General features: G+C 36.8%; 2 long non-coding RNA genes across 2 annotated transcripts; both read right to left on the bottom strand.

The window, feature by feature from the left end:
* Window positions 1-1,806: 1,806 nt before the first annotated feature.
* Window positions 1,807-8,101, bottom strand: LOC306862873. Its single transcript, XR_013783612.1, has 3 exons — window positions 7,939-8,101; window positions 4,190-4,376; window positions 1,807-4,020 (listed from the first exon to the last, which is right to left on the bottom strand). It is a non-coding gene; the product is annotated as an uncharacterized lncRNA (long non-coding RNA).
* An 820-nt stretch (window positions 8,102-8,921) lies between these two features.
* LOC306862876 lies at window positions 8,922-14,488 on the bottom strand. The gene is made up of 3 exons (XR_013783615.1): window positions 14,348-14,488; window positions 10,585-10,771; window positions 8,922-10,415 (listed from the first exon to the last, which is right to left on the bottom strand). It is a non-coding gene; the product is annotated as an uncharacterized lncRNA (long non-coding RNA).
* Window positions 14,489-19,614: the final 5,126 nt, after the last annotated feature.

Raw genomic sequence — 19,614 nt, 5'->3', positions numbered from 1 at the left:
TCAAAATACGGTACTTGCAAATTTTTTTTATTTTTCTTATTTTAATTTCCTGTTTCTCTAATGTCATACATGTTCATGTAGTTTTAATTTCCTAAAACCTTTTTTTTGAATACTTTCAGCAAAAACAGGTGGGGTGAATACATGGTTCTTACCAAGGCCGTAACCATGTCTTGAACATTTGACAACTTATATGTGTGTGTGTGTGTGTATACACTGCCATTCAAAAGTATGGGATCAGTAAAGTTTTAAAGTTTAAAAAAAATAAAAATAAGTTCCTTCAGCTCATCAAGAATGCATTTATTTGATCAAAAATACAGAAGAAAAATTTTCATTTTGCGAAATATTATTGCAATTTAAAATAACAATTTTCTATTTTAATATACTTTAAAATATAATTTATTCCTTTGAAACAAGGAATATTACTCCAGTCAGTGTCACATGATCCTTCAGAAACCATTCTAATATGCTGATTTATTATCAATGTTGGAAACAGTTGTGCTGCTTAATATTTTTTGGGACCTGTGATACTTTTTTTCAGGATTCATTGATAAATAAAAAGATCAAAATAACAGTGTTTATTGAAAATATAAATTTTGTGTTACAATATACACTACTATTCAAAAGTCTGGGGTCGGTAAATTATTTCTTATTCTTATTCTTTTTTTTAAATAAATTAATACTTTTATTTAACTAGGATGTGCTAATTGGATAAAACGTAATAGTAGAGACGTATATTGTTAGAAAAGATTACTATTTTGAAAAATGTTGTTCTTTTTAAACTTTTATTCATCAAAGAAAAAAAAATATCACAGGCTCCAAAAAACTATGAAGCAGCACAACAGTTTCAACACTGATAATAAATCAGCATATTAGAATGATTTCTGAAGGATCATGTGACACTGAAGACCAGCCGGCTGTCCAGAGTGTCTCCATGTCTTATATTATAGTGAAACTTATGCAGGTTTATGATCAAAGGCAGGGGAACGCTGATGTGCAAAGTGTTTGTGGTAGAGCAATAAAACAGAGTCACTGATGGAGGAGAATGAGAGTCCAGCAACAACACAGATCTGACAAACAATCGGTTCGTTAGTCTGTTTGTTTGTGATCAGATGAGTCTGAAAAAGCTGTGTAAGAGTCCAAGAGCTGAACACACTGTAGTCTGGATGATGATGATGATGATGATGATGATGATGAGGTTTTCAGCCGTCAGTAGCTGGATGTCACTGATGTTGTGTGTTCTTGAGAAAAGCTGAATAAAGCTTTACAGGTCCAACTGGATCATGTGAGACTAGAAATCACAAACATTTATCAGATTAGCCTCATTGCTTCGGATTTATGGGGGTTTTATGTTCTCAATAATGCATAATGTCAATCATCTAGATGAGAGCAGAAAGTCTGATGAATCTGACTGAATGTGCCACTTTATGACAGAAGTATGAGAAAAAGTATCTAGCAAGACTAGAAATGTGATGAAGAATTAAAGTAAGTTTTTACACAACTTACAGTTTGTCTTTCTTCTCTTCATACGGTCACATCTAACAAGTATGTGTCTGCTCTTCTCCCCACTGGTTTGTATTTCATTTCTGGGCTCCATTATTCTCTCCGTGTAGGTGCCAGGTTTGGGTTGATGTCTTTTATTTTGAAATTAATTTTTTGGTTTGTGACGTCACTTGTTTTAGGTGTATATCACCTGTTAGTTTGCATGTGGTTGGCATGGAGGAAGGGGGTGAGTAGCTGGGACGCTCACTTTCTGTTGACCGTTTTCATTTTGGTCTAGATTTATTTTATTTCATTTCTTTTTTGTTTACTTTACCGTCATCATCATGTTGCTATTCTTTCAATGTTATAATAAATTATCACCTGGATCAATGGAAACGCGTCATCTTTAATCCCTCTACTCAGCCTCTTAGCGGCTACAGGCTGCCGCTATACTCCGTCTTCTTGTTTTTGCTTGTCTGTGGTTTCTGCATTTCACCTCTAATCTCCATTTGTATCTGTTCAATCACACAGACACCGTTTAGTCAAAGTTAAGGTACCTAAGTGCAATTAGACTTACTTTTAAAACTTGAACAAATACTCAAAAAAAAAAAAAAATTGACACTGAAGTATGTGACGTTTCCTCCCATCATGATTCTCTCAGATACATAAATGATCATGAGCAAGGATTGAAATTAACTTTTTCACTCACCAGCCAATTTGGCTACTAAATTAAGTTACCGGCCATTCAAAACTTCTACCACCCAAAAAAAACACCGAAATAAACCAACTGCTTGAGCCTGTCTACACTGACTCGATTTCCTTCTCATACATTCCCGTAGCATCATAGTGTATTTCCCGGTTGAAGCCTAGTGTCCATTGACCTCAATGGGTCGAAAGACAAACTGCTGCAACCTATTTCTTGGTATTTTCTTGGTGAAATTGTTAGCCAATTTTCATCATGCATTTCACACAATTATACACCACATTCCTTGTTTCAGTTTAACCTAGTTCCCACATTTCCTCCGTCGAGTTTAATATCTTTTTTTTAGATCGTTTGTTCATTCATTCGTTCATTCATACAGTAGGCTAGGCTAGCGTCGTAGGGGTGAACTAGCCAGCTAGCAAACTGCTCACGATGGCAGACGGTGCTAATATTGTCAACCTGACCTGCGAAGCCATTTGAAAGTCTTCCTTACGAGGAGAAACTTAGAATTAAACAGCAGGGCAGATCAACACCTAAGATTGATTTAGTGCAAAAGATAGGGAAAAGTAACAGGTCTTTTCAGATCTCCTGGTATGACAAAGTTAGCTGGCTGACTGGAAGTGCTGTGACAAATAACATGTACTGCTGAGAACGAAGGGCAGAATTTACATATAAATAAATGGACAACTTTTATGATGTAGGCCAAAAACTGAGCTTTCCCTCTTTGAAAGACCAGCCGCCACTGGTTTGCACGTCTTATATTATATAAGTGTTCACTATCAAATGCAGGAAACTGTGACGTGCAGAATGTTGTCAGTAAAAGTGCAGGCTAAAGAAACGGATCTGAGAAACAAACGGTTCATTGGTCTGTTTGATTAGAGGAGTCTGTGAAAGCTGGGGTCTGTTCTTCAGATGTGGATTACTCCGTTATCTGGGTTTTATTGTTGATGATTTGACTTGATCCAGGATTGGTTGGTTCTTCGAAGCTCATCCTGGAGTTGTTGTCATAGCAACAGGTCCTTAAACTCAAACCTGCTCCGGATCAAGCTTATTTCATGTAAACAGGATTAGACTGAAGGTGATACTGAAAATCTGTCTCAACCACTGCTACTTTCACTACAATAAGCAGAGGTGTGATGCCCAAAGTGAGGGGCACGTGCCCCCTCAGATTTTTGAGCCAAGTGTATTTTGAATGCAGCTTCCAAAAGACTAAAAATAGTCAAATAATATTTTCTATATTTGCTACAATCACACCGGCGTGATTAAATCGTTCAGCACTTCATATCATCAGCTGCTATATTAAAACCTGCTGTTTGCTGGCTGGCGCTGGGTGCATGACACCCAGATCTGTTAATTAAGTAAACAGATCTGGGTCAAAAATAATGAGTGCATGGCGCCCCTCACAATAAGTGTACCTTATTGAACCAGAAAAATTATTTTGAAAGATTATAATTTTAAAATGATTTTGAAAATAATAAAAATAATTACTCATTGAGAGGTTTATTAGTGAAGGAATAATTATCATAATTTAATTGTCGTCAAACACACATTATGTAAAATTCGTCTGAGCTGTGAGTTCACAGTAATCTCAGAAAACTTAATCCAGATATTTGAATCAAATCCGCTAACTTGTTTGAAGAACTAAATTAGCCAGAGATCAGTTATCAGGATGAAGAGATGAAAGAGGAGATCTGAACAGACTGTAGTGAGTGATGGAGTCTGTGATCATGATGCTGTTGTCTTCAGCTGCTGCTGTCTCAGGGATGTTGTGTGTTCTTCAGAACATGATGAAGTTTCTCCAGAATTAAAGTTTACAGGCCTGTCTGGATCATGAGAGACTGGAAATCACAAACATACATCAGATTCTCCTCATTGTTCTCAGTCTTTGACACACAATCACACATCTGTAAACTTTCATCTTACAGAAAATCTGATCAATCTGTCTGAATGTGACACTTTAAGACAGGTGTGTGAAGACTAGAATTAACATAATGAACAAACACTTACAGTTTGGTTTTATTTCCTTCATACTGTTACATCTAACAGGTCTCCGTCTGTTTTTCTCTTGTGTTTCACTGGTTTGTGTCTCATTTCTGGACTCCATTTCTCTCTCCCTCCTGTTGTTTTTTTCTTATCTGGTTTCTGATACTCCAGCAGTTTTCTCTCTGTGTTCATTTCTTCACTCCATCTCTATCTGTGAAATCACACAGAAGACATGAAGAGTTTAGTTAAAGCCAGTTTTAGTTCAAGAGCAGGTTCAATATATATCATCATGTGACTAAACCAGTAACAGTCAACAGTAGGATGTAACCATTCACTCAACTCAATGGAATATAATTCATGATACTGATTCACAATACGATTTTCTCATGATTCATTTTTTAACAAAATGAGGTTTATGACAAAAGTGTAATTGTATTATTTCTCAGACAAAATGCTGCTCATTTCTTTGAGAAATTGAAATGTCATAAAATAAAACTAAAGTGAAATATTAAAACAAATCCCAAATCAAATAAAGAAATGTCTTCATATAAACAAACTAAGGCTTTGTCAGTGTGTATTGATTACCATTTGTATAACCACAGTTTTACTCCAAATACCATGGTTAAACTGATTAGTTTAGCAAATATATGGTTAATTTGTGGTTACCATGCTATAACTATACACTGTGTGCATAATTATTAGGCACATTGATATTCTGATCATATTTTTTTCCCAAGTGAACGCCTCACTTCTTTCTGGGACTTTTCCAAACTCCCTTAAAACTGCAGTTGTTAAGCCCCTTCTGAAAAAGCGCAATCTTGATAACACCATGTTGAGCAACTATAGACCCGTATCAAATCTTCCTTTCATAGGTAAGATTATTGAAAAGGTAGTTTTTAATCAGCTGAACAACTACTTAAACTCAAATGGATACCTGGACAATTTTCAATCTGGTTTCCGAGCACATCACAGCACAGAGACAGCACTCATTAAGATAATAAATGATATTCGCGTCAATTCTGATTCTGGCAAAATATCAGTGCTGGTACTACTAGATCTTAGTGCTGCGTTTGACACTGTCCATCATAACATACTTCTAGAGAGACTGGAAAACTGGGTCGGGCTTTCTGGGATGGCACTCAAATGGTTCAGGTCATACTTAGAAGGGAGAGGTTATGTGAGTATAGGAGAGCATAAGTCTAAGTGGACGGCCATGACATGTGGAGTCCCACAAGGCTCAATTCTTGCACCGCTCTTGTTTAACCTGTATATGCTCCCACTAAGTCAGATAATGAGGAAGAACCAAATTGCCTATCACAGCTATGCTGATGATACCCAGATTTACCTAGCCTTATCTCCAAATGACTACAGCCCCATTGACTCCCTCTGCCAATGCATTGATGAAATTAACAGTTGGATGTGCCAGAACTTTCTTCAGTTAAACAAGGAGAAAACTGAAGTCATTGCATTTGGAAACAAAGATGAAGTTCTCAAGGTGAATGCATACCTTGACTCTAGGGGTCAAACAACGAAAAATCAAGTCAGAAATCTTGGGGTGATTCTGGAGACAGACCTTAGTTTCAGTAGTCATGTCAAAGCAATAACTAAATCAGCATACTATCATCTCAAAAATATTGCAAGAATTAGATGTTTTGTCTCCAATCAAGACTTGGAGAAACTTGTTCATGCCTTTATCACCAGCAGGGTGGATTACTGTAATGGTCTCCTCACCGGCCTTCCCAAGAAGACCATTAGACAACTGCAGCTCATCCAGAACACTGCTGCCAGGATTCTGACTAGAACCAGAGAATCTGAGCATATCACACCAGTCCTCAGGTCCTTACACTGGCTTCCAGTTACATTTAGGATTGATTTTAAAGTACTTTTACTCGTTTATAAGTCACTCAATGGCCTAGGACCTAAATATATTGCTGATATGCTCACTGAATATAAACCTAACAGACCACTCAGATCATTAGGATCGAGTCAGTTAGAAATACCAAGGGTTCACACAAAACAAGGGGAGTCTGCTTTTAGCTATTATGCGGCCCGCAGCTGGAACCAGCTTCCAGAAGAGATCAGATGTGCTAAAACATTAGCCACATTTAAATCAAGACTCAAAACTCATCTATTTAACTGTGCATTTGTTGAATGAGCACTGTGCTATATGTCCGAACTGACTGCAATGAATTTTATGTATAATCATTTTCTTTAAATTTATTTTAAATCATTTTCTATATCATTTTAAAATTCCTTGTTTTTATTATTCTTATTTCCATGTTTTTATTGATTTTAATGTCTATTTCACTTTCTTTTATGTAAAAGCACTTTGAATTACCACTGTGTATGAAATGTGCTATATAAATAAACTTGCCTTGCCTTGCCTTGCCAAGCACATTTTACCAATTCCAAACCACATCAATCTCAATAACTATTAAACTTGTATTTAATCATTTATAAGTGATATATAATTGTCCATGAAGGCTGGAAGTGAAAAACCTTATATTCAGGTGTGCAGAATTATTAAGCAGGATTTCACTCAGGTTTCACTCAGACTGAAATGTCAAATTATTAAATACCCATGATAAATATTAAAATGCATTACAGAATCACTAATGCAATACAGAAATTGCAAAGTTAAGGCATGACCATTGGACAGCTGTTTGAAGAATTTATCTTCCAGAATCTGTCAGTAAGTTTTAGGAGCTCATTTTTAGTCAATCCTGAAGACAGACTTTTCAGGATAGGAAATGGAATAAAAATGAGCTCCTAAAACTTACTGACAGATTCTGGAAGATAAATTCTTCAAACAATGGTACAAGAGGATGTGCTTGATGTGCCATAAAGCCTATAAAAAATGAGTCTTCATGTATTTCACAATACTTCAGAATGTTATTCTTATTAAATGAGGGTTATTTTTTAGGATTTTTTTACCCAAGCAAAGTCTCTCAGAACCAAGTCTCGCGTAGCCAGACCTAAAGCTAAAAGTGGAGAGCAGACAGAGTGATGAAGCCAATCAGCGTATGGGGATGGTTAGGAGGCCATGATGGTCAGAGGTCAATGGGGAAATTTTGGCCAGGATGCCGGGTTACACCCTACACTTTTTCGAAGGACATCCTAGGATTTTTAATGACCACAGAGAGTCAGGACCTCGGTTTAACGTCTCATCCGAAGGACGGTGCTTTTTACAGTACAGTGTCCCCGTCACTATACCGGGGCGTTAGGACCCACACAGACCACAGGGTGAGCACCCCCTGCTGGCCTCACTAACACCTCTTCCAACAGCAACCTAGTTTTCACCGGAGGTCTCCCATCCAGGTACTGACCAGCTCAACCCTGCTTAGCTTCAGCATTCTGTCATTTACACAAGAAGAAGATGAACATTGCATGGTAATCAAAACAATACATATACAATACTTTCTTGCATGCAAAAGATAGAATTTGCTTTCCTTAAATAAATCAGTTAATCATTTCCTTTAGGAATAAAACACATGTCCAGTAAAAATGTATTTCTACATCAATGATGTAAAAGAGATAAAATCATCAAAGTTGTGCTGCCTTAGTTTAGAAGTGCTCCTCTTTCATTTTCATCAAATCTCTAGCCTACCAGACTCTACTTCTTTTTGTTCTTGTTGTTAATAGGCTATAATATAATTACTGTCTTTTGCCATACATACATACTATGTTTTGTATTTTTTGACATTTCTATATCACAGTTAGCTATAGCTTAAATAACAAATCATAAAATGAATAAATATGATTGTTTTGATCACCTTGTGTCGAACTGAAGAGAAGAAACATCCATCACAACTCTGAGATCTCTGCTGATGTTGTGCCGTCTGAGGTTCAGGAGGATTGTTATAAAGTGAGAAGACGAGAAATACATCCGCAGAAGGGCTTAAATTCCGAGAACTGAAAGACTGATTCTCCAAACGCAAGATTCGCTGCGAAAAACATTATACTCTGATATTCTGTGAACAGAAAAGGGCTTCAGTTCTAAGAACAGGACACATACCGAAACGGAAAAGGAAATGGTTTTGATTAAAGTGTATTAAAGCTGGTCATGTGTTGTTTAAGATGCGTTTTAACAACTCTGTGACAACAATGTCGCTGCAGACCAAGCACTTCCTCAGAACACCTGCAGTATGCTCAACTGAAAACCAGTAGATATGAGACCTTACAGTGACTGATACAAAAACAAAAGTCAGATCATGATCAGGACAAGATGCAGGATCGTCACAGCTAATTGTTTTAGCTTATTGACAATATTGTGAAACCACTATAAAGACTGATTAATATTTGATGGAATTTTCAAACTTTGCATAAACTCATCTAAAACAAATCTTGAACTTAATTATTAGTTAAAATACTTCTAATACCATTAAAAAATAATCACAAAAGATGAAGATATCATTAGATACATGGAACAACCCCAAACCCGCCTGTGCAAAACCCAGACATAAACATCAGAAACTCAGGAGAGGAAATATGATAACTGAACTAGAAACAGCTGTAACCAGTAACCATGGTTACAAACACTTACTTTGTAACCTAGGAATGAACTGAAAAAAAAAAATATATATATATATATATATATATATTTAAGACAAACTGCTGCAACCTATTTCTTGGTATTTTCTTGGTGAAATTGTTAGCCAATTTTCATCATGCATTTCACACAATTATACACCACATTCCTTGTTTCAGTTTAACCTAGTTCCCACATTTCCTCCGTCGAGTTTAATATCTTTTTTTTAGATCGTTTGTTCATTCATTCGTTCATTCATACAGTAGGCTAGGCTAGCGTCGTAGGGGTGAACTAGCCAGCTAGCAAACTGCTCACGATGGCAGACGGTGCTAATATTGTCAACCTGACCTGCGAAGCCATTTGAAAGTCTTCCTTACGAGGAGAAACTTAGAATTAAACAGCAGGGCAGATCAACACCTAAGATTGATTTAGTGCAAAAGATAGGGAAAAGTAACAGGTCTTTTCAGATCTCCTGGTATGACAAAGTTAGCTGGCTGACTGGAAGTGCTGTGACAAATAACATGTACTGCTGAGAACGAAGGGCAGAATTTACATATAAATAAATGGACAACTTTTATGATGTAGGCCAAAAACTGAGCTTTCCCTCTTTGAAAGACCAGCCGCCACTGGTTTGCACGTCTTATATTATATAAGTGTTCACTATCAAATGCAGGAAACTGTGACGTGCAGAATGTTGTCAGTAAAAGTGCAGTCTAAAGAAACGGATCTGAGAAACAAACGGTTCATTGGTCTGTTTGATTAGAGGAGTCTGTGAAAGCTGGGGTCTGTTCTTCAGATGTGGATTACTCCGTTATCTGGGTTTTATTGTTGATGATTTGACTTGATCCAGGATTGGTTGGTTCTTCGAAGCTCATCCTGGAGTTGTTGTCATAGCAACAGGTCCTTAAGCTCAAACCTGCTCCGGATCAAGCTTATTTCATGTAAACAGGATTAGACTGAAGGTGATACTGAAAATCTGTCTCAACCACTGCTACTTTCACTACAATAAGCAGAGGTGTGATGCCCAAAGTGAGGGGCACGTGCCCCCTCAGATTTTTGAGCCAAGTGTATTTTGAATGCAGCTTCCAAAAGACTAAAAATAGTCAAATAATATTTTCTATATTTGCTACAATCACACCGGCGTGATTAAATCGTTCAGCACTTCATATCATCAGCTGCTATATTAAAACCTGCTGTTTGCTGGCTGGCGCTGGGTGCATGACACCCAGATCTGTTAATTAAGTAAACAGATCTGGGTCAAAAATAATGAGTGCATGGCGCCCCTCACAATAAGTGTACCTTATTGAACCAGAAAAATTATTTTGAAAGATTATAATTTTAAAATGATTTTGAAAATAATAAAAATAATTACTCATTGAGAGGTTTATTAGTGAAGGAATAATTATCATAATTTAATTGTCGTCAAACACACATTATGTAAAATTCGTCTGAGCTGTGAGTTCACAGTAATCTCAGAAAACTTAATCCAGATATTTGAATCAAATCCGCTCACTTGTTTGAAGAACTAAATTAGCCAGAGATCAGTTATCAGGATGAAGAGATGAAAGAGGAGATCTGAACAGACTGTAGTGAGTGATGGAGTCTGTGATCATGATGCTGTTGTCTGCAGCTGCTGCTGTCTCAGGGATGTTGTGTGTTCTTCAGAACATGATGAAGTTTCTCCAGAATTAAAGTTTACAGGCCTGTCTGGATCATGAGAGACTGGAAATCACAAACATACATCAGATTATCCTCATTGTTCTCAGTCTTTGACACACAATCACACATCTGTAAACTTTCATCTTACAGAAAATCTGATCAATCTGTCTGAATGTGACACTTTAAGACAGGTGTGTGAAGACTAGAATTAACATAATGAACAAACACTTACAGTTTGGTTTTATTTCCTTCATACTGTTACATCTAACAGGTCTCCGTCTGTTTTTCTCTTGTGTTTCACTGGTTTGTGTCTCATTTCTGGACTCCATTTCTCTCTCCCTCCTGTTGTTTTTTTCTTATCTGGTTTCTGATACTCCAGCAGTTTTCTCTCTGTGTTCATTTCTTCACTCCATCTCTATCTGTGAAATCACACAGAAGACATGAAGAGTTTAGTTAAAGCCAGTTTTAGTTCAAGAGCAGGTTCAATATATATCATCATGTGACTAAACCAGTAACAGTCAACAGTAGGATGTAACCATTCACTCAACTCAATGGAATATAATTCATGATACTGATTCACAATACGATTTTCTCATGATTCATTTTTTAACAAAATGAGGTTTATGACAAAAGTGTAATTGTATTATTTCTCAGACAAAATGCTGCTCATTTCTTTGAGAAATTGAAATGTCATAAAATAAAACTAAAGTGAAATATTAAAACAAATCCCAAATCAAATAAAGAAATGTCTTCATATAAACAAACTAAGGCTTTGTCAGTGTGTATTGATTACCATTTGTATAACCACAGTTTTACTCCAAATACCATGGTTAAACTGATTAGTTTAGCAAATATATGGTTAATTTGTGGTTACCATGCTATAACTATACACTGTGTGCATAATTATTAGGCACATTGATATTCTGATCATATTTTTTTCCCAAGTGAACGCCTCACTTCTTTCTGGGACTTTTCCAAACTCCCTTAAAACTGCAGTTGTTAAGCCCCTTCTGAAAAAGCGCAATCTTGATAACACCATGTTGAGCAACTATAGACCCGTATCAAATCTTCCTTTCATAGGTAAGATTATTGAAAAGGTAGTTTTTAATCAGCTGAACAACTACTTAAACTCAAATGGATACCTGGACAATTTTCAATCTGGTTTCCGAGCACATCACAGCACAGAGACAGCACTCATTAAGATAATAAATGATATTCGCGTCAATTCTGATTCTGGCAAAATATCAGTGCTGGTACTACTAGATCTTAGTGCTGCGTTTGACACTGTCCATCATAACATACTTCTAGAGAGACTGGAAAACTGGGTCGGGCTTTCTGGGATGGCACTCAAATGGTTCAGGTCATACTTAGAAGGGAGAAGTTATGTGAGTATAGGAGAGCATAAGTCTAAGTGGACGGCCATGACATGTGGAGTCCCACAAGGCTCAATTCTTGCACCGCTCTTGTTTAACCTGTATATGCTCCCACTAAGTCAGATAATGAGGAAGAACCAAATTGCCTATCACAGCTATGCTGATGATACCCAGATTTACCTAGCCTTATCTCCAAATGACTACAGCCCCATTGACTCCCTCTGCCAATGCATTGATGAAATTAACAGTTGGATGTGCCAGAACTTTCTTCAGTTAAAGAAGGAGAAAACTGAAGTCATTGCATTTGGAAACAAAGATGAAGTTCTCAAGGTGAATGCATACCTTGACTCTAGGGGTCAAACAACGAAAAATCAAGTCAGAAATCTTGGGGTGATTCTGGAGACAGACCTTAGTTTCAGTAGTCATGTCAAAGCAATAACTAAATCAGCATACTATCATCTCAAAAATATTGCAAGAATTAGATGTTTTGTCTCCAATCAAGACTTGGAGAAACTTGTTCATGCCTTTATCACCAGCAGGGTGGATTACTGTAATGGTCTCCTCACCGGCCTTCCCAAGAAGACCATTAGACAACTGCAGCTCATCCAGAACACTGCTGCCAGGATTCTGACTAGAACCAGAAAATCTGAGCATATCACACCAGTCCTCAGGTCCTTACACTGGCTTCCAGTTACATTTAGGATTGATTTTAAAGTACTTTTACTCGTTTATAAGTCACTCAATGGCCTAGGACCTAAATATATTGCTGATATGCTCACTGAATATAAACCTAACAGACCACTCAGATCATTAGGATCGAGTCAGTTAGAAATACCAAGGGTTCACACAAAACAAGGGGAGTCTGCTTTTAGCTATTATGCGGCCCGCAGCTGGAACCAGCTTCCAGAAGAGATCAGATGTGCTAAAACATTAGCCACATTTAAATCAAGACTCAAAACTCATCTATTTAACTGTGCATTTGTTGAATGAGCACTGTGCTATATGTCCGAACTGACTGCAATGAATTTTATGTATAATCATTTTCTTTAAATTTATTTTAAATCATTTTCTATATCATTTTAAAATTCCTTGTTTTTATTATTCTTATTTCCATGTTTTTATTGATTTTAATGTCTATTTCACTTTCTTTTATGTAAAAGCACTTTGAATTACCACTGTGTATGAAATGTGCTATATAAATAAACTTGCCTTGCCTTGCCTTGCCTTGCCTTGCCAAGCACATTTTACCAATTCCAAACCACATCAATCTCAATAACTATTAAACTTGTATTTAATCATTTATAAGTGATATATAATTGTCCATGAAGGCTGGAAGTGAAAAACCTTATATTCAGGTGTGCAGAATTATTAAGCAGGATTTCACTCAGGTTTCACTCAGACTGAAATGTCAAATTATTAAATACCCATGATAAATATTAAAATGCATTACAGAATCACTAATGCAATACAGAAATTGCAAAGTTAAGGCATGACCATTGGACAGCTGTTTGAAGAATTTATCTTCCAGAATCTGTCAGTAAGTTTTAGGAGCTCATTTTTAGTCAATCCTGAAGACAGACTTTTCAGGATAGGAAATGGAATAAAAATGAGCTCCTAAAACTTACTGACAGATTCTGGAAGATAAATTCTTCAAACAATGGTACAAGAGGATGTGCTTGATGTGCCATAAAGCCTATAAAAAATGAGTCTTCATGTATTTCACAATACTTCAGAATGTTATTCTTATTAAATGAGGGTTATTTTTTAGGATTTTTTTACCCAAGCAAAGTCTCTCAGAACCAAGTCTCGCGTAGCCAGACCTAAAGCTAAAAGTGGAGAGCAGACAGAGTGATGAAGCCAATCAGCGTATGGGGATGGTTAGGAGGCCATGATGGTCAGAGGTCAATGGGCAAATTTGGCCAGGATGCCGGGTTACACCCTACACTTTTTCGAAGGACATCCTAGGATTTTTAATGACCACAGAGAGTCAGGACCTCGGTTTAACGTCTCATCCGAAGGACGGTGCTTTTTACAGTACAGTGTCCCCGTCACTATACCGGGGCGTTAGGACCCACACAGACCACAGGGTGAGCACCCCCTGCTGGCCTCACTAACACCTCTTCCAACAGCAACCTAGTTTTCACCGGAGGTCTCCCATCCAGGTACTGACCAGCTCAACCCTGCTTAGCTTCAGCATTCTGTCATTTACACAAGAAGAAGATGAACATTGCATGGTAATCAAAACAATACATATACAATACTTTCTTGCATGCAAAAGATAGAATTTGCTTTCCTTAAATAAATCAGTTAATCATTTCCTTTAGGAATAAAACACATGTCCAGTAAAAATGTATTTCTACATCAATGATGTAAAAGAGATAAAATCATCAAAGTTGTGCTGCCTTAGTTTAGAAGTGCTCCTCTTTCATTTTCATCAAATCTCTAGCCTACCAGACTCTACTTCTTTTTGTTCTTGTTGTTAATAGGCTATAATATAATATAATTACTGTCTTTTGCCATACATACATACTATGTTTTGTATTTTTTGACATTTCTATATCACAGTTAGCTATAGCTTAAATAACAAATCATAAAATGAATAAATATGATTGTTTTGATCACCTTGTGTCGAACTGAAGAGAAGAAACATCCATCACAACTCTGAGATCTCTGCTGATGTTGTGCCGTCTGAGGTTCAGGAGGATTGTTATAAAGTGAGAAGACGAGAAATACATCCGCAGAAGGGCTTAAATTCCGAGAACTGAAAGACTGATTCTCCAAACGCGAGATTCGCTGCAAAAAACATTATACTCTGATATTCTGTGAACAGAAAAGGGCTTCAGTTCTAAGAACAGGACACATACCGAAACGGAAAAGGAAATGGTTTTGATTAAAGTGTATTAAAGCTGGTCATGTGTTGTTTAAGATGCGTTTTAACAACTCTGTGACAACAATGTCGCTGCAGACCAAGCACTTCCTCCGAACACCTGCAGTATGCTCAACTGAAAACCAGTAGATATGAGACCTTACAGTGACTGATACAAAAACAAAAGTCAGATCATGATCAGGACAAGATGCAGGATCGTCACAGCTAATTGTTTTAGCTTATTGACAATATTGTGAAACCACTATAAAGACTGATTAATATTTGATGGAATTTTCAAACTTTGCATAAACTCATCTAAAACAAATCTTGAACTTAATTATTAGTTAAAATACTTCTAATACCATTAAAAAATAATCACAAAAGATGAAGATATCATTAGATACATGGAACAACCCCAAACCCGCCTGTGCAAAACCCAGACATAAACATCAGAAACTCAGGAGAGGAAATATGATAACTGAACTAGAAACAGCTGTAACCAGTAACCATGGTTACAAACACTTACTTTGTAACCTAGGAATGAACTGAAAAAAAAAAATATATATATATATATATATATATTTAAGACAAACTGCTGCAACCTATTTCTTGGTATTTTCTTGGTGAAATTGTTAGCCAATTTTCATCATGCATTTCACACAATTATACACCACATTCCTTGTTTCAGTTTAACCTAGTTCCCACATTTCCTCCGTCGAGTTTAATATCTTTTTTTTAGATCGTTTGTTCATTCATTCGTTCATTCATACAGTAGGCTAGGCTAGCGTCGTAGGGGTGAACTAGCCAGCTAGCAAACTGCTCACGATGGCAGACGGTGCTAATATTGTCAACCTGACCTGCGAAGCCATTTGAAAGTCTTCCTTACGAGGAGAAACTTAGAATTAAACAGCAGGGCAGATCAACACCTAAGATTGATTTAGTGCAAAAGATAGGGAAAAGTAACAGGTCTTTTCAGATCTCCTGGTATGACAAAGTTAGCTGGCTGACTGGAAGTGCTGTGACAAATAACATGTACTGCTGAGAACGAAGGGCAGAATTTACATATAAATAAATGGACAACTTTTATGATGTAGGCCAAAAACTGAGCTTTCCCTCTTTGAAAGACCAGCCGCCACTGGTTTGCACGTCTTATATTATATAAGTGTTCACTATCAAATGCAGGAAACTGTGACGTGCAGAATGTTGTCAGTAAAAGTGCAGTCTAAAGAAACGGATCTGAGAAACAAACGGTTCATTAGTCTGTTTGATTAGAGGAGTCTGTGAAAGCTGGGGTCTGTTCTTCAGATGTGGATTACTCCGTTATCTGGGTTTTATTGTTGATGATTTGACTTGATCCAGGATTGGTTGGTTCTTCGAAGCTCATCCTGGAGTTGTTGTCATAGCAACAGGTCCTTAAGCTCAAACCTGCTCCGGATCAAGCTTATTTCATGTAAACAGGATTAGACTGAAGGTGATACTGAAAATCTGTCTCAACCACTGCTACTTTCACTACAATAAGCAGAGGTGTGATGCCCAAAGTGAGGGGCACGTGCCCCCTCAGATTTTTGAGCCAAGTGTATTTTGAATGCAGCTTCCAAAAGACTAAAAATAGTCAAATAATATTTTCTATATTTGCTACAATCACACCGGCGTGATTAAATCGTTCAGCACTTCATATCATCAGCTGCTATATTAAAACCTGCTGTTTGCTGGCTGGCGCTGGGTGCATGACACCCAGATCTGTTAATTAAGTAAACAGATCTGGGTCAAAAATAATGAGTGCATGGCGCCCCTCACAATAAGTGTACCTTATTGAACCAGAAAAATTATTTTGAAAGATTATAATTTTAAAATGATTTTGAAAATAATAAAAATAATTACTCATTGAGAGGTTTATTAGTGAAGGAATAATTATCATAATTTAATTGTCGTCAAACACACATTATGTAAAATTCGTCTGAGCTGTGAGTTCACAGTAATCTCAGAAAACTTAATCCAGATATTTGAATCAAATCCGCTAACTTGTTTGAAGAACTAAATTAGCCAGAGATCAGTTATCAGGATGAAGAGATGAAAGAGGAGATCTGAACAGACTGTAGTGAGTGATGGAGTCTGTGATCATGATGCTGTTGTCTGCAGCTGCTGCTGTCTCAGGGATGTTGTGTGTTCTTCAGAACATGATGAAGTTTCTCCAGAATTAAAGTTTACAGGCCTGTCTGGATCATGAGAGACTGGAAATCACAAACATACATCAGATTATCCTCATTGTTCTCAGTCTTTGACACACAATCACACATCTGTAAACTTTCATCTTACAGAAAATCTGATCAATCTGTCTGAATGTGACACTTTAAGACAGGTGTGTGAAGACTAGAATTAACATAATGAACAAACACTTACAGTTTGGTTTTATTTCCTTCATACTGTTACATCTAACAGGTCTCCGTCTGTTTTTCTCTTGTGTTTCACTGGTTTGTGTCTCATTTCTGGACTCCATTTCTCTCTCCCTCCTGTTGTTTTTTTCTTATCTGGTTTCTGATACTCCAGCAGTTTTCTCTCTGTGTTCATTTCTTCACTCCATCTCTATCTGTGAAATCACACAGAAGACATGAAGAGTTTAGTTAAAGCCAGTTTTAGTTCAAGAGCAGGTTCAATATATATCATCATGTGACTAAACCAGTAACAGTCAACAGTAGGATGTAACCATTCACTCAACTCAATGGAATATAATTCATGATACTGATTCACAATACGATTTTCTCATGATTCATTTTTTAACAAAATGAGGTTTATGACAAAAGTGTAATTGTATTATTTCTCAGACAAAATGCTGCTCATTTCTTTGAGAAATTGAAATGTCATAAAATAAAACTAAAGTGAAATATTAAAACAAATCCCAAATCAAATAAAGAAATGTCTTCATATAAACAAACTAAGGCTTTGTCAGTGTGTATTGATTACCATTTGTATAACCACAGTTTTACTCCAAATACCATGGTTAAACTGATTAGTTTAGCAAATATATGGTTAATTTGTGGTTACCATGCTATAACTATACACTGTGTGCATAATTATTAGGCACATTGATATTCTGATCATATTTTTTTCCCAAGTGAACGCCTCACTTCTTTCTGGGACTTTTCCAAACTCCCTTAAAACTGCAGTTGTTAAGCCCCTTCTGAAAAAGCGCAATCTTGATAACACCATGTTGAGCAACTATAGACCCGTATCAAATCTTCCTTTCATAGGTAAGATTATTGAAAAGGTAGTTTTTAATCAGCTGAACAACTACTTAAACTCAAATGGATACCTGGACAATTTTCAATCTGGTTTCCGAGCACATCACAGCACAGAGACAGCACTCATTAAGATAATAAATGATATTCGCGTCAATTCTGATTCTGGCAAAATATCAGTGCTGGTACTACTAGATCTTAGTGCTGCGTTTGACACTGTCCATCATAACATACTTCTAGAGAGACTGGAAAACTGGGTCGGGCTTTCTGGGATGGCACTCAAATGGTTCAGGTCATACTTAGAAGGGAGAGGTTATGTGAGTATAGGAGAGCATAAGTCTAAGTGGACGGCCATGACATGTGGAGTCCCACAAGGCTCAATTCTTGCACCGCTCTTGTTTAACCTGTATATGCTCCCACTAAGTCAGATAATGAGGAAGAACCAAATTGCCTATCACAGCTATGCTGATGATACCCAGATTTACCTAGCCTTATCTCCAAATGACTACAGCCCCATTGACTCCCTCTGCCAATGCATTGATGAAATTAACAGTTGGATGTGCCAGAACTTTCTTCAGTTAAAGAAGGAGAAAACTGAAGTCATTGCATTTGGAAACAAAGATGAAGTTCTCAAGGTGAATGCATACCTTGACTCTAGGGGTCAAACAACGAAAAATCAAGTCAGAAATCTTGGGGTGATTCTGGAGACAGACCTTAGTTTCAGTAGTCATGTCAAAGCAATAACTAAATCAGCATACTATCATCTCAAAAATATTGCAAGAATTAGATGTTTTGTCTCCAATCAAGACTTGGAGAAACTTGTTCATGCCTTTATCACCAGCAGGGTGGATTACTGTAATGGTCTCCTCACCGGCCTTCCCAAGAAGACCATTAGACAACTGCAGCTCATCCAGAACACTGCTGCCAGGATTCTGACTAGAACCAGAGAATCTGAGCATATCACACCAGTCCTCAGGTCCTTACACTGGCTTCCAGTTACATTTAGGATTGATTTTAAAGTACTTTTACTCGTTTATAAGTCACTCAATGGCCTAGGACCTAAATATATTGCTGATATGCTCACTGAATATAAACCTAACAGACCACTCAGATCATTAGGATCGAGTCAGTTAGAAATACCAAGGGTTCACACAAAACAAGGGGAGTCTGCTTTTAGCTATTATGCGGCCCGCAGCTGGAACCAGCTTCCAGAAGAGATCAGATGTGCTAAAACATTAGCCACATTTAAATCAAGACTCAAAACTCATCTATTTAACTGTGCATTTGTTGAATGAGCACTGTGCTATATGTCCGAACTGACTGCAATGAATTTTATGTATAATCATTTTCTTTAAATTTATTTTAAATCATTTTCTATATCATTTTAAAATTCCTTGTTTTTATTATTCTTATTTCCATGTTTTTATTGATTTTAATGTCTATTTCACTTTCTTTTATGTAAAAGCACTTTGAATTACCACTGTGTATGAAATGTGCTATATAAATAAACTTGCCTTGCCTTGCCTTGCCTTGCCTTGCCAAGCACATTTTACCAATTCCAAACCACATCAATCTCAATAACTATTAAACTTGTATTTAATCATTTATAAGTGATATATAATTGTCCATGAAGGCTGGAAGTGAAAAACCTTATATTCAGGTGTGCAGAATTATTAAGCAGGATTTCACTCAGGTTTCACTCAGACTGAAATGTCAAATTATTAAATACCCATGATAAATATTAAAATGCATTACAGAATCACTAATGCAATACAGAAATTGCAAAG

This window comes from Barbus barbus, assembly GCF_936440315.1.
Source record: "Barbus barbus genome assembly, chromosome: 43".
In the NCBI taxonomy this organism is placed as follows: Eukaryota; Metazoa; Chordata; class Actinopteri; order Cypriniformes; family Cyprinidae; genus Barbus; species Barbus barbus.
The sequence above is the reverse complement of the archived record's forward strand: the minus strand, read 5'-3'. Positions and strand labels throughout refer to the sequence as shown.